We start from the raw sequence: 13465 nt of genomic DNA, 5'->3' as shown, positions 1-13465 counted from the left end.
AAAGTATATCACTTAGGGCTTTTTTGTCTGCAGGTGTAAAAGCTTAATTCAAAATATTTTAGATGACAAAAAATTGAATTTATTACTCACATACTCCAGATAGTAAACCTCAGTAAAGGTTGGATATAGGTGCTTAAGTGGTACATTAGTAAACTATCTCTCTCTACTCTGTATTCCTTTATTGGCTTTATTCACAGAGAAGCCCTCCTCAAGGGGAGACAAAAAGGGGCCATTACGACAGATCCCATGGACATTAAAAGGATAATAAAAGAATTCTGTGAATAACTCGATGCCCACAAATTAGATAACATAGATAAAATGGACAAGCTTCTTGAAAGACAGTCTGCCAATACTCACACAAGGAGAAATAGACAATGTGAATAGGCCTAAATCTATTAAAGAAATTGAATCAATATTTAATAACTCTCTGAAACAGAGAACATCAGGCCCAGATGGATTCACCAGTGAATTCTACTAAACATTTAAGTAAAAATTATATCAATTCTCTTTTAGGAGCTAGAAACAGAGGAAGTACTTCCTAACTCATTCTATGAGACTATCATTAGCATTGTACTAAAATCAGACAAACATAAGAAAAGAAAATGATAGTCTGTAATCCCAGTACTTTGGGAGGCCAAGGCAGGCAGTTCACTTGAGGCCAGAAGTTTGAGACCAGCCTGGTCAACATGGAAAAACCCTGTTTCTACTACAAATACAAAACCTTGCTAGGTGTAGTGGTACATACCTGTAATCCCAGCTACTTGGGAGGCTGAGGCACAAGAATCATTTGAACCCCTGAGGCAAAGGTTGCAATGAGCTCCAATTGTACCACTGCACTCCAGTGGGCTGTCGGAGGGAGGGAGGGAGGGAGGGAGGGAGGGGGGAGGGGAGGGGAGGAGGGAAGGAAGGAAAGAAGGAAGGAAGGAAGGAAGGAAGGCAGGCAGGCAGGCAGGCAGGCAGGCTATTTAAAACAAAAAAATGAAAAAGAACCTCATGGCTTACATTACATAATGGTGAGAAACTCCAAGCTTTCCCACTAAGATCAGGGACAAGGCAAGGAAAATCCGTCTCACCACTACTTTTCAACATCATACTATAGAAGTCCTAGATAATACAAAAAGATAAGAAAGGAAAAGTGTGTACAGATAGGGAAGTAAGAAACAAAACTGTCTTTGTCCACAGATGCCATGATTGTGTATGTTCATGAATAAGAATTTTCAGTACTGTTATCATAGTCCTTTCAGGCTACTATAACAAAATACTATTAACTAGGAGGCTTCTAAACAACAGAAATTACTTTCCATAGTTTTGGAGGTTAAAGATTCAGTGTCTGGTGATGGCCCAATTCCTGGTTCATAAGTGGTAACTTCTTTCTGTGTACTCACATGGGGAATGGGCAAACAAGCTGCCTTTTGTAAGAGCACTAATTCCACTCAGGAGGGCTCTATTTTAAATCATGTCCCAAAGGCCCTATCTCTTAATATCATCACCATAAGGGAAATCTTTCAATGTATATGTTGGGGAAACACGAACATTCAGATGAAAGCAATTGCCAATATGCCAACTTTGTCTACAGATTCAACGCAATCCCAAACAAAATTCCAGTAAGTCATTTTGTGGATATTGACAAAGTGATTCTAATGTTTCTATGGAGGGGCAAAAGACCCAGAACAGCTAACACAATATTGAAGGCGAACAATAAAGTTGAAGGAAGAACTGACACTACCTGATTTCAAGATTTACTATAAAGGTACAGTAATCAAGATAGTGTGATATTAGCAAAAGAACAGACAGATAGTTCAATGGAATGGAATAAAGAGCATAGAGATACACTCATATAAATGCAGTCAACTGATCTTTGACCAAGGAATAAAGGCAATACAATAGAGAAAATAAAGTCTTTTCCAAAAATAGGGCTAGAATTAATGAACATCTTCATGCAAAAAAAAAAAAAATGAATCTTTTGTGAAGCTTTTGTGAATCTTCACAAAAATTAACTCAAAATGAGTCAGAGACCTAAATGTAAAATGCAAAACTATAAAAGCTTTTAGAAGATAACATAGGAGAAAATCTAGACAACCTTGGGTTTAATAATGACATTTTAGATGCAACACCAAAGGTATAAATCGTGAAAGAACTGATGAGCTGGACTTCATTAAAACTTTCTTCTCTGAAGGGACACCATCAAGATAATGAAAAGGTAAGCACAGATTGGGAGAAAATGTTTGCAGGACACATATATCAGATAGGACTATTATACAAAATATATAAAGAACTCTTAGAAGTCAACAACAATAACTAAACAACCCAATTTAAAAACTGAGCCAAAGACCTGAACAGGCACCTCATCACAGAAAATATACAGATGGCTAAAATGCATATGAAAGTATGCTCCACATCATATGCCATCATAGAAATGCAAATTAAAGCAACAAGGAGATACCACACCTATTAGAATGGCCCAAATCCAGAGCACTGACAACACCAAATGCTGTCTAGGATGAGAGGCAACAGGAACTCTCATTCATTGCTGGTGGAAATGCAAAATGGTACTGCCACTTAGGAAGGGAGTTTGGCAGTTTCTTACAAAACCAACTTTTACCATATGGTCTAGCAATTACAGTCCTTGGTGTTTACTCAAATAAGTTGAAAATGAGTGTCCACAATAAAACCTACATACAGATATTTATAGCAGCTTTATTCATAATTACCCAAACTTGGAAGCAACCAAGATGTCTTTCAGTAGATGAATGAATAAAAAAAAAAGTGACACATTCAGACAATGAATATTATCCAGCACTAAAAAGAAATGAGCTATGGAGCCATGAAAAGACACGGAAAAAACTTGGATATGTATTACTAAGTAAAAGCCAATCTGAAAAGGCTACATGATATATGATTCCAATTATATGAACCTGGGAGGTGGAGGTTGCAGTGAGTCGAAATTGCGCCACTGCACTCCAGCCTGGGCGACGGGGCAAGACTTGGTCTCAAAAAAAAAAAAAGATCACTGGTTGCCAAAGGTTCTGAGGGAGAGAGGGATGAATAAGCAGAGCACAGGATTTTTAGGGAAGTATAACTACTCTCTGTAACACTACAATTCTAGGTATATGTCATTATATATTTGTCCTAACTCATAAAATCCACAACAAAAATGAATCTTAATGTTAACTATGGACTCTGAAGGATAATGATGTGTCAGTGTAGCTTCATCTATTACAAAAAAAAAAAAAAATTCACCCACTCCTGGTGGGAGCTTAGTGATAATGGAGAGGCTATGTATGTGTAGAGGCAGAGGCTACATTGGAAATATCTGTATCTTCCACTCAATTTTGTGATGCACCTAAAATTTCTCTTAAAAAAATAGAAGTTTACCTTCATTATTTGCCCAAACCAGTTTTAACCTCCTAATGTAATAAGTTACATAAATTATTCTAAATAAAATAATTAGATAAACACAATACTGTCCCCAAAATCCTGTAGTTGTGGATTGTATGATAATAATAAGCAACAACAATAATTTGGTTGAATTTGTCAAATTTTTGTTCATAGGTCTGCTCCTATAAAAACATGGAGTCACCAATAAAAGTCAGTTGTATGCCCAATGGGTGTTTCATTTGATTCATGATAAACAACCAAAAATAGAATGGAAGGCCGAGGTGGGCGGATCACGAGGTCAGGAGATCGAGACCATCCTGGCGAACACGGTGAAACCCCGTCTCTACTAAAAATACAAAAAAATTAGCCAGGCGCGGTTGTGGGCGCCTGTAGTCCCAGCTACGCGGGAGGCTGAGGCAGGAGAATGGCGTGAACTCAGGAGGCGGAGCTTGCAGTGAGCCGAGATCGCGCCACTGCACCCCAGCCTGGGCGACAGAGCGAGACTCCGTCTCAAAAAAAAAAAAAAAAAAAAAGGAAGATACTAGTACGTAAAAATCATTCATTCTCAAATGGATTAGGTAAAACAGAAATACTCCAGAAATGATAGACATACTTCTCAATATTGTGAAGAAATCCACTGGACTCTGGCTGGGAAGTGTAAGAACCACCCGGACCCATTCTTGTATGGAAAGCATGAGGGCAGTTCATGGAGGCTGCAAGCAGCTAAAGATATGATCCTTGGTTGTAGGAGGTAATGGAAAAGATACTAATGATACAAAGAGAAGAAAAAATGGCAGCTCCATAGGAATGACTTTCATAATTAGGATATTAAGAATGGCATTCGTGTTTCACTTTCAATTAGTAGTTACATCAATGACTGCTCCAAAGTCTTCCATTTTATTATTTAAAAAAAAAAATTCTATGAAAAACTATAGGTAGTCAGCATTAGCCTTTTTTACCTCCTCATATTAGTCTTAGTCTCTTTTTTTTCTATTTACTGTGGCGATTCCTAATTCCTTGAAAATATTCACTACACTCTTGGTTTTTCTCTATCAAGATTGTATCTGTTGGAAGCATCTATCGAATGCAAGACATTTTCTTCCAAATATAGGCCTACTAGCCTCATGAAACAGCAAGTGGTAGGTATATTTTCAAGAGACAGTCACTTCAGTATCTTAATAATTTCATCATTACATATGCTACTGATGCATATGGTAATTTTCCAGTGCTTTGAGAGTGTCTACAAAAATAGAAAAAAACAGCACAGTAAAAGATAATTACCAAATTGTACATAAGCAAAGAAGATCTGATGGTCTTAAAATTTTTTCAATCTTGTTTACATTATGCTATGTAGATATTTAATCTACTTTTTTGTTATTACAGGATGGCCACAAACAGTAGTTATAGTCAAGGTTCATTTATTGGTGTGAGACAGAACAACAGTAGGTGAAAGGTTTTGTATGAAATGGGACAGTCTTCCAGAATGCACTCAGTCCGAACATTTTTCACTTCTCCTCTACATATCATCATGGCCTATGAAACACCTATGCAGTCAAAGCTATGGGATTATTACATAGGGCATTATTTGGTTTTATTTTTAATTTCTTTAATTGTTAAGTTCAGTGGTACACATGCAGGTTTGTTATAGGTAAACTTGTGTCATGGGAGTTTGTTGTACAGATTATTTTGTACAGATATTAAACCCAGTATCCATTAGTTATTTTTCCTGATCCTCTCCCTCCTCCCAACCTCCACCCTCAAGTAGACCCCAGTGTCTGTTTCCTTCTATATGTCCATGTGTCTCATCATTTAGCTGCCACTAACAAGTGAGAACTTCGGGTATTTGTTTTTCTGTTTCTGCATTAGTTTACTAAGGATAATGGCCTCCAGCTCCATCCAAGTTCCCACAAAGGACATGATCTCATTCTTTTTTATGGTTGTCTACTGTTTCATTGTATATATGTACCACATTTTCCTTATCCAGTCTATCATTGATGGGCATTTAGGTTGATTCCATGTCTTTGCTATTGTGAACAGTGCTGCAGTGAACATACAGGTGCATGTGTCTTTATAATAGAACAATTTATATTCCTTTGTGTATATACCCAATAATAGAATTGCTGGGTTGAATGATATTTCTGTTGTTAGCCCTTTGAGGAACTGACACACTGTTTTCTCCAATGGTTGAACTAATTCACACTGCCACCAACAGTGTATAAATGTTCCTTTTTCTCCACAACCTCACCAGCATCTCTTTTTTTTTTTATTTTGACTTTTTAATAATAACCATTCTGACTGTTGTGAGATAGTATCTTATTGTGGTTTTGATTTGCATTTCTCTAATGATCAGTGAAGTTGAGCTTTTTTTCATATGATTGTTGGCCACATGCATGTCTTTTGAAAAGTGTCTTCATGGGTTTTGCCCACTCTATAATGGGGTTGCTTGAGTTTTTCTTCACAAATTTGTTTAAATTCCTTACAGGTGCTGGATATTAGACCCCTGTCAGATGCATAGTTTGCAAAAATTTTCTCCCATTCTGCAGGTTGTCTGTTTACTATGAGAGTTTCTTGTGCTGTGCAAAAGAAGCTCTTTAGTTTAATTAGATCCCATTGGTCAACGTCTGCTTTTGCTGCAATTGCTTTTGCATCTTCGTCATGAAAGCTTTGCTCATTTCTATGCCCAGGTTGTCTTCCAGGGTTTTAATACTTTGGGGTTTTACATTTAAGTCTTTAATCTATCTTAAAGAGTTGATTTTTGTATATGGTGTAAGGAAGGGGTCCAGTTTCAATCTTCTGCATATGCCTAGCCAGTAATCCTAGTAACATTTATTGAACAGGGATCCTTTCCTGATTGCTTTTGTCAGCTTTGTTAAAGGTCAGATACTTGCTGATGTGTGGCTTTATTTCTCAGCTCTCTATTTTGTTCTATTTGTCTATGTGTCTGTTTTTGTACTGGTACCATGCTGTTTTGGTTATGGATCGCTATAGTATAGTTTGAGGTCAGTTAGTGTGGTACCTTGAGCTTTGTCCTCTTTGCTTAGGATTCAGAGGGCATTATTTTAGAGGACAATAATATATAATCTCACACATATTGCTAGCATTTTGTGTATTTGTATAATTTTGTGGAACAACAAGTAGTAACCAAAATCCTTGGGGAATAAGATTCATTTAGTAGGTTGCTATATAGTCTGAACTCAAAGGTTCTGTACTTTAAAGATGGAACTTGAAATAAGAGCAGCAAAGACTGGGAACACTTCATAACTAGTAAATATATTTGACCTATCTGATAAGAAATGGTGTCTACCAGAGTGAAATGTAACACTGCATAGATATTAATCAAAAAAGACTAGATTATGCTGCAGTAACTATATCTCAAATCTTAGTGGCTCAAAAGACAAAGATGTATCCCTCATTCACACTACATTTTTATTGTACTACAGGGGGACTCTGTCATCATCCAGGGACCCAGTCTGGTGAAGTCACTCTCTGGAGTATTGCTGATCCAATAGTCATCCCTAAGAAAAAAGAATACTTTGTTCAATTTCCCACAGGTAGTTTGATTCACCTGGAAGTAACACATGTCCCTTCTGCTCAAAACTCCTTCATTAGAATTGGCCACAATTCTAATACTACAAGATATTCAAATAGTAAATGTCTGTCATTGTCTGGAAAGTGGAAAGCTGGATGTATTCTGTCAGAAGCATTGATGACTACCACAGAATGTGGATGCAATGGAATATAAGTGATAGAGACTAGGACCAGACCAGAAAAGTGACTGTACTGTAGTTTGCATAAAAATAGAGGGTCACCCGAACTTTAATGAGAAGGAATAACTGCACATTATAAAATACTTCTTAATGGTTCGATACGCAGAGTTTAGTTTATTTTGTAGGTCCTATTCCTTCCACATTGTTTCGCTATCTTTACAAAGTCCTAAGTAAATAAATATATGTGTGTGTGTGTGTGTGTGTGTGTATATATATATATATATATATATATATATATATATATATATATATATATTTAGTATATAAATCTGCTTCAGTTTTGTCTAATCTATAAACTGTTAATCATACTAATTGAGTAATGCTATACATATATCCATACATATATGGCAATATTAAGGAAATCCATCTGAATTCCTGAGCTAACTAATATTCTTTTGGACCAGGAGAGAAGGTTAATAACACCTCCTACCTGACAACATTGAATATCACATTGCTTCTATGTGAACAAGCACCCCTTACTCAGGCAAACGTGAAGCATGCCCGTTCCTTCCCTTCTTGGTGTACAAATCATAAAATTAACTAATTTAATGTCCAGTATGTTTTAAGCGTTGTAGAAATGCATTATGGGAACTTCTTGGACTGAAATCTAGGATCTTATCCCTGACTTAAAGAATCGCACTGTAAGACTGTTCCAGCTAGTTGCCTCCTCAGACTCCCAGTTCCCAATCTCTGGCCTAATGGTGTATGTACCATTCTCATTATTCATGATGGAAATGGTTTTGATCAGTACGGAAATTTTAATTTATGTAACTCTTACGACCATGCCTCATTTGCTTTATTCTGGGAGCACAAGAAAATTTCCCTATTTGTCATTTTCTCCTTTCACAAATACTTCATTTATAATAATATTTGGTTCTTTGTGTGATTATCTGCATGGCTCCAATTTTAGGACTGCTAATAGGTTGTCCCTGGTTCATGGAGTAAGGTTGTTCTTATCTGGCCAACTTCACAAGACTAGTATTTAAAAATGATTAAAAAATACAATTGTCTGTCCCAGTAAAGTCTACAGAGAGAAATGATAAATGTAAAATGATGTAATAATCCCAAGAACAATAACCTTGTGCTAATTTTGCAGACACAAAGAGGGAGTATATTACTGCTCTGTACAGGACAGCATCTTTTACAAACAAGAAGTTTGTGAGTGCCTTGATACATTTTGATTAATGTTAAAGCTAAAGGAAATTAGAGGTATGTCCCATTTTACAATGATGTAACTGAGACCTGGATTGGTTTGATGACTTTCCTAAGGTCTTGTTGTTGATTTTGGCCAAAACCAAGACTAGAATAAAGGCCATTCATCTACTGTTCTTTTGATGACAAATATTATGGCAGCACAAAGTTAAGTTCTAGTTATTATTTTTACATACTTTATGAAGGAGGATGTATTTTGATGACATATTGCCATAATTGAAGTCCAGTTGAGTTCTACATAGAACTCTCTATTTTTACATAGACTCTCTGAGAGTGCAAAGGACTTTATGAAGGATGTATTAAGGAAGTTGTTTCATTCTCGGTAAAATTCTCATTCCTCATTAGGGTTTAAGAGTCCTCAAGGAGTCTTTGGGTAATCACTCACAGACTGCTTACGATCATGAATGAGGCTAAAGAGATCATTGTGCAAATTCAACAGAATTCGATTATCCATGGTCTAGAGTGACCCTGTCCTGAAAAGAGAGCTGCCCACGGATTTTTTTTTTTTTTTTTTAATTTTAGGCAAGGAAATTTTGTTAGACTCTACAACTTTACTCTTTTCTATTAATTGGAGAGGAAAGTCTAATTCATTGAACAGCATAAAATGTAGATTTTTTTAAAGAAATTCAGTTTGGGAGAAGTATTTTAATTTTCAGATGTACCTATTAATTGAAGCTTAGCTAACTAAGCTAAGTAAGCATAAGAGACATTTGTTGAGTCAGTATTTCTCAACAAATCTACTTCAGTTTTGTCTAGTCTATTAACTATGTTAATTAATTATACTAATTGAGTAATGCTAATTTCACAGGAAAGGTTGTTCATCAAGGTAACTTCAGCTTGATTTCTGTCTGAGTAATTATGTATCAGTAAAGGCCAAATATGTAAGATTTCATTGCATCTCAAAACAGTTGTGGAAAAAAGAAAACATTGGTAATAACTGAAATCCTGACCACTATTTATTTAGTATTTACCATGAACTAAGCCCACTTTATGTATTATCTCGTTTGATTCTTATAACAACACTATAAGAAAGGTGCTATTGTTATTTTCATTTTGTAGATAAAGAAACTGGTGCTTAGTACCGTTAAGTAACTTGCCCAAGGTTACACAGCTAGAAAGTAGCAAGGCTGGAACTTCAATCCTATATCTGAATGTCTGTACACATTCATATGCTTTACTGCATTCTCAATGCCCCTTTCCTTCCTCCCTTCCTGCCTCCCTTCCTCCCTTCCTCCCTTCCTCCCTTCCTCTCCTTCCTTCCTTCTCTTCCTTCCTTCTCTTCCTTCTTTCTGTGATCTTATTTTCCACTTTTTCCATTCTGAGTTGGGGAAAATAAGTCTGGAGCAACGTACTTTCTTTTCTAACCTCTCTTTAAACCTCTACCCCGTATTTTCCCTGCTTCTTTCCATTTGGAAAACTTGTGTGTTAGTGAGAGGAGAAACTCATCTTCTCTTTCTTCATGCTCCCAGTTCATCTTAAAATTGATATAAATGGCCCAAATGCTTAACAGACCAACTTTTGATGACAACACAATCAGTGTACTTCGTTCTATGAAGTTTGACACTGTTAAGCACTTCCAGCAGCAAGAAAATCTTGGTTCTGCTGAAGACACTCTGGAAGAACTATTGGAAGAAGCCATAGCAAATGGAGCAGAAAATACCCCTTGATATAGTCCAATTTGCTTGTGCTTATAGATAAATAAAACTTGAATCAAAATAAAAGTCCAGATAAACCATAGAATTCCACAAGGAAATAAATCATTTGATCACCTGTACAAGTTCAGAAGCATAGCCACTACTGTCAAGCTTACAGGTTTTAAAAAATCTATTCCAAGTGTACGCTGTAAGATCAAATTGCAGGACAGATTTCATGCCATTAAAAATGTGGACAAGGGATGTTCCTAGGTCATAGAAGTCATGATTTGGGGGGCACAAATAAACTTAAATATTGAACTTACTGACCTATACTAACTTGAAATGATCTTACAAGTTATAAATAGTACCGTGTGAGACTTATCAAAATGGACAAATACCATCCTGAGAGAGGAAGGGATATGCCTCAACAAGCCCAGAAGTATCACTGGCTCCTTCCCTGCCTGCTTTTTGAGAAAGTTTGCTTCTGAACACCAAAGTCAATCCAATGATAGACTCTCCTGAAAGTGTAGGCTTGGCCTAATCTTCCTGCCTTTGTCATCACTGTGCCAGTGATAAACAACAGACTTGTCCTTATGAACAAACAACCTACAGCTGAAGGTTACCTTTACCACAAATAAATGACCTGTTTCCTTATGGATTTTATGCTCTGCAAAAAGGAAAAGGAGTCCCCAATTTATTGATTATAGATGTGACCTATCCAATCAGAAAATCAATCAAGCTTTGGTTAGCAGAAGAAAAGACCAAAAACCTCTCTTTTCCAAGCACACATCTTCATAGAAAGCAGCTAGAATAGAACCATGCAATCTTGTCCAGCTTTCTGTCCTTGAGTTCTTACTAAACAAAAGGCTATAAAAATTCTAGAAGGTAACATTGGAAACTATAAAAATTCTAGAAGATAACATTGGAAAAACCCTTCTAGACATTGGCTTAGGCAAGGGTTTCATGACCAAGAACCCAAAAGAAAATGCAATAAAAATAAAGATAAATAGTTTGTACTTAATTAAACTAAAGAGTTTTAGCATGGAAAAAAAGAACAGTCAGCAGAGTAAAAAGACAACTCACAGAGTAGGAGAAAATCTTCACAATCTATACATCTGACAAAGGACTAATGTCCAGAATCCACAATGAATTCAAATCAGTAAGGAATAAAACAATCTCATCAAAAAGTAGGCTAAGAACATGAATAGACAATTCTCAAAAGAAGATCTACAAATGGCCAACAAATGTATAAAAAAATGCTCAATATCACTAATGATCTGGGAAATGCAAATCAAAACCACAATACAATAACACCTTACTGCTGCAAGAATGGTCATAATCAAAAAATCAAAAAACAGTAGATATTGGCATGGATGCAGTGAACAGGAAACACTTCTACACTGCTGGTGGGAATGTAAACTAGTACAGCCACTATGGAAAACAGTGTGGAGAATTCCTTAAAGAACTAAAAGTAGAACTACCATTTAATCCAGCAATCTCACTACTGGGTATCTACCCAGAGAAAAAGAAGTCATTATATGAAAAAGATACTTGCACATGCACGTTTAAAGCAGCACAATTCACAATTGCAAAATCATGGAACCAACCTAAATGCCCATCAATCAATGAGTGGATAAAGAAACTATGGTATATATATACGATGGAGTACTACTAAGCCATAAGAAGGAATGAATTAACAGCATTTGCAGCGACCTGGATGAGACTGGAGACTATTATTCTATTCTAAGTGAAGTAACTCAGGAATGAAAAACCAAACATCATATGTTCTCACTGTATGTGGGAGCTAAGCTATGAGAACGCAAAGGCATAAAAATGATACAGTGAACTTTGGGGACTTGGGGTGAAGGAGGGAAGGGAGACAAGGGATAAAAGACTACAAATATGGTGCAGTGTATACTGCTTGGGTGATGGGTGTACCAAAATGTCACAAATCACCACTAAGGAACTTACTCATGTAACCACAAATACCACCTGTACCCCAGTAACTTACGGGAAAATAAAGTGATTTAGCAACTATTCTAAAAAAAATTAATAAGCCTAAGAATGAAAAAAAAATTAAATGACCTAGAAAACTGCATTTGAATTTCATGATGGTGTTTGCCTTAGGGAAAAGGTAGGGAGGTCAGATAACTGGGAATAGTAGTCAAAAAGAATTTTATAATATTTTATTTCCTATATTTTAAAATTAATGTAAATATAAAGAAATGTTAATACGTTTATTTGGGCAGTGAGATCATGGGTATTACATGGTTCCCCCTACTTTTTAGTAGTTTGACATTCTTTAGAATACAAAATAGAAGAGTAATAAAGAGGGACTTTTATTACTAGTTACTAAAAAGTATTTTTAAAACACAATATTTGAAACATGTTACTAGTTTAAAGACTGGACAAGTAAATAAAATTAAAAGGCAAGACATATATGTCTGTTTTTAGGAAAATGTATAGTAAAATAAAAGTGGAATTCTGAATAAGTGAGAAAAAGATGAGTGATTTTACCCTGGCTACTGTGACTTCTTTTTAACAAGGTCACTTCCTGCTATATCTCCACGTGGCTCTAGATAAGAGAAGTTACCAATAATAATCTTCATAGCAGTGAAAACCACTTCAGGCTGACCTCACTCAAACAGCATAGCATAAATATTACAGGAGTTCTATAGGAAGGAAAAGTATCATTTGGGACCCATGCGTTGCTCTGACATATACGATACAGATGCTGTGGCTGAAGAGAGGCAGGGCCCAGTGTCAACAATTCCAGAGGAAGGACCCTTCTAGGAAAAGAGGAGTCCACTTGGCTTCATTGTAGTATTCCTGTTGGTAGAAACCTCTGCTGTGAATACAATCTTTCATCCAGGGATGGCAAGTCTTGTTAGACCTTAATCCATGTAGGTACAGATACTCCAACGGACCCTGAGTTACTAAGCATCAATATTATTTACTACATTTAATGTTTTGTTTTACATGTAAATAAACCAACTGCCTTACATTATGTCCTGTGTGCTTTGGACATATGGAGCTACTGTGGGTTTATCCGACACTCTGTTGAGAGATTTTTCTCAGGTGGAAGTCTGTTCCAGAAGTATGACAACTCTACCACCAGGTCCTAGCCACTCAGAATACCAGCATTTCACACATAAGTTATACCTCTACTTGGCTTCTAAGGCAAATGAACTGAAAGAGCGAGGAGTTCCTGTTCCCTTAAGAATGTGTTCAATTTATAACTAAATTAAGACCTAATATTTCTTCTCAGTAGCGGTTTAAAATGGAATGTTCCTCACCTCCTTTCTTATAATGAGGTAGATAATAAATCTTGCCATGCTTACTAAACCTTCAACACACTGTAAAAGTGAAAAATTCTTCCTCAGGAAATCTTTTTTACCATTATTACACCCATCTCCCAGTCCAGGTAAGGTTACTCTCCTGAATACTCCTACAGCAGCATCCTGTAGATTCCTA

Source organism: Macaca nemestrina, chromosome 14 (genome assembly GCF_043159975.1).
Source record: "Macaca nemestrina isolate mMacNem1 chromosome 14, mMacNem.hap1, whole genome shotgun sequence".
Taxonomy (NCBI): domain Eukaryota; kingdom Metazoa; phylum Chordata; class Mammalia; order Primates; family Cercopithecidae; genus Macaca; species Macaca nemestrina.
The sequence above is the reverse complement of the archived record's forward strand: the minus strand, read 5'-3'. Positions refer to the sequence as shown.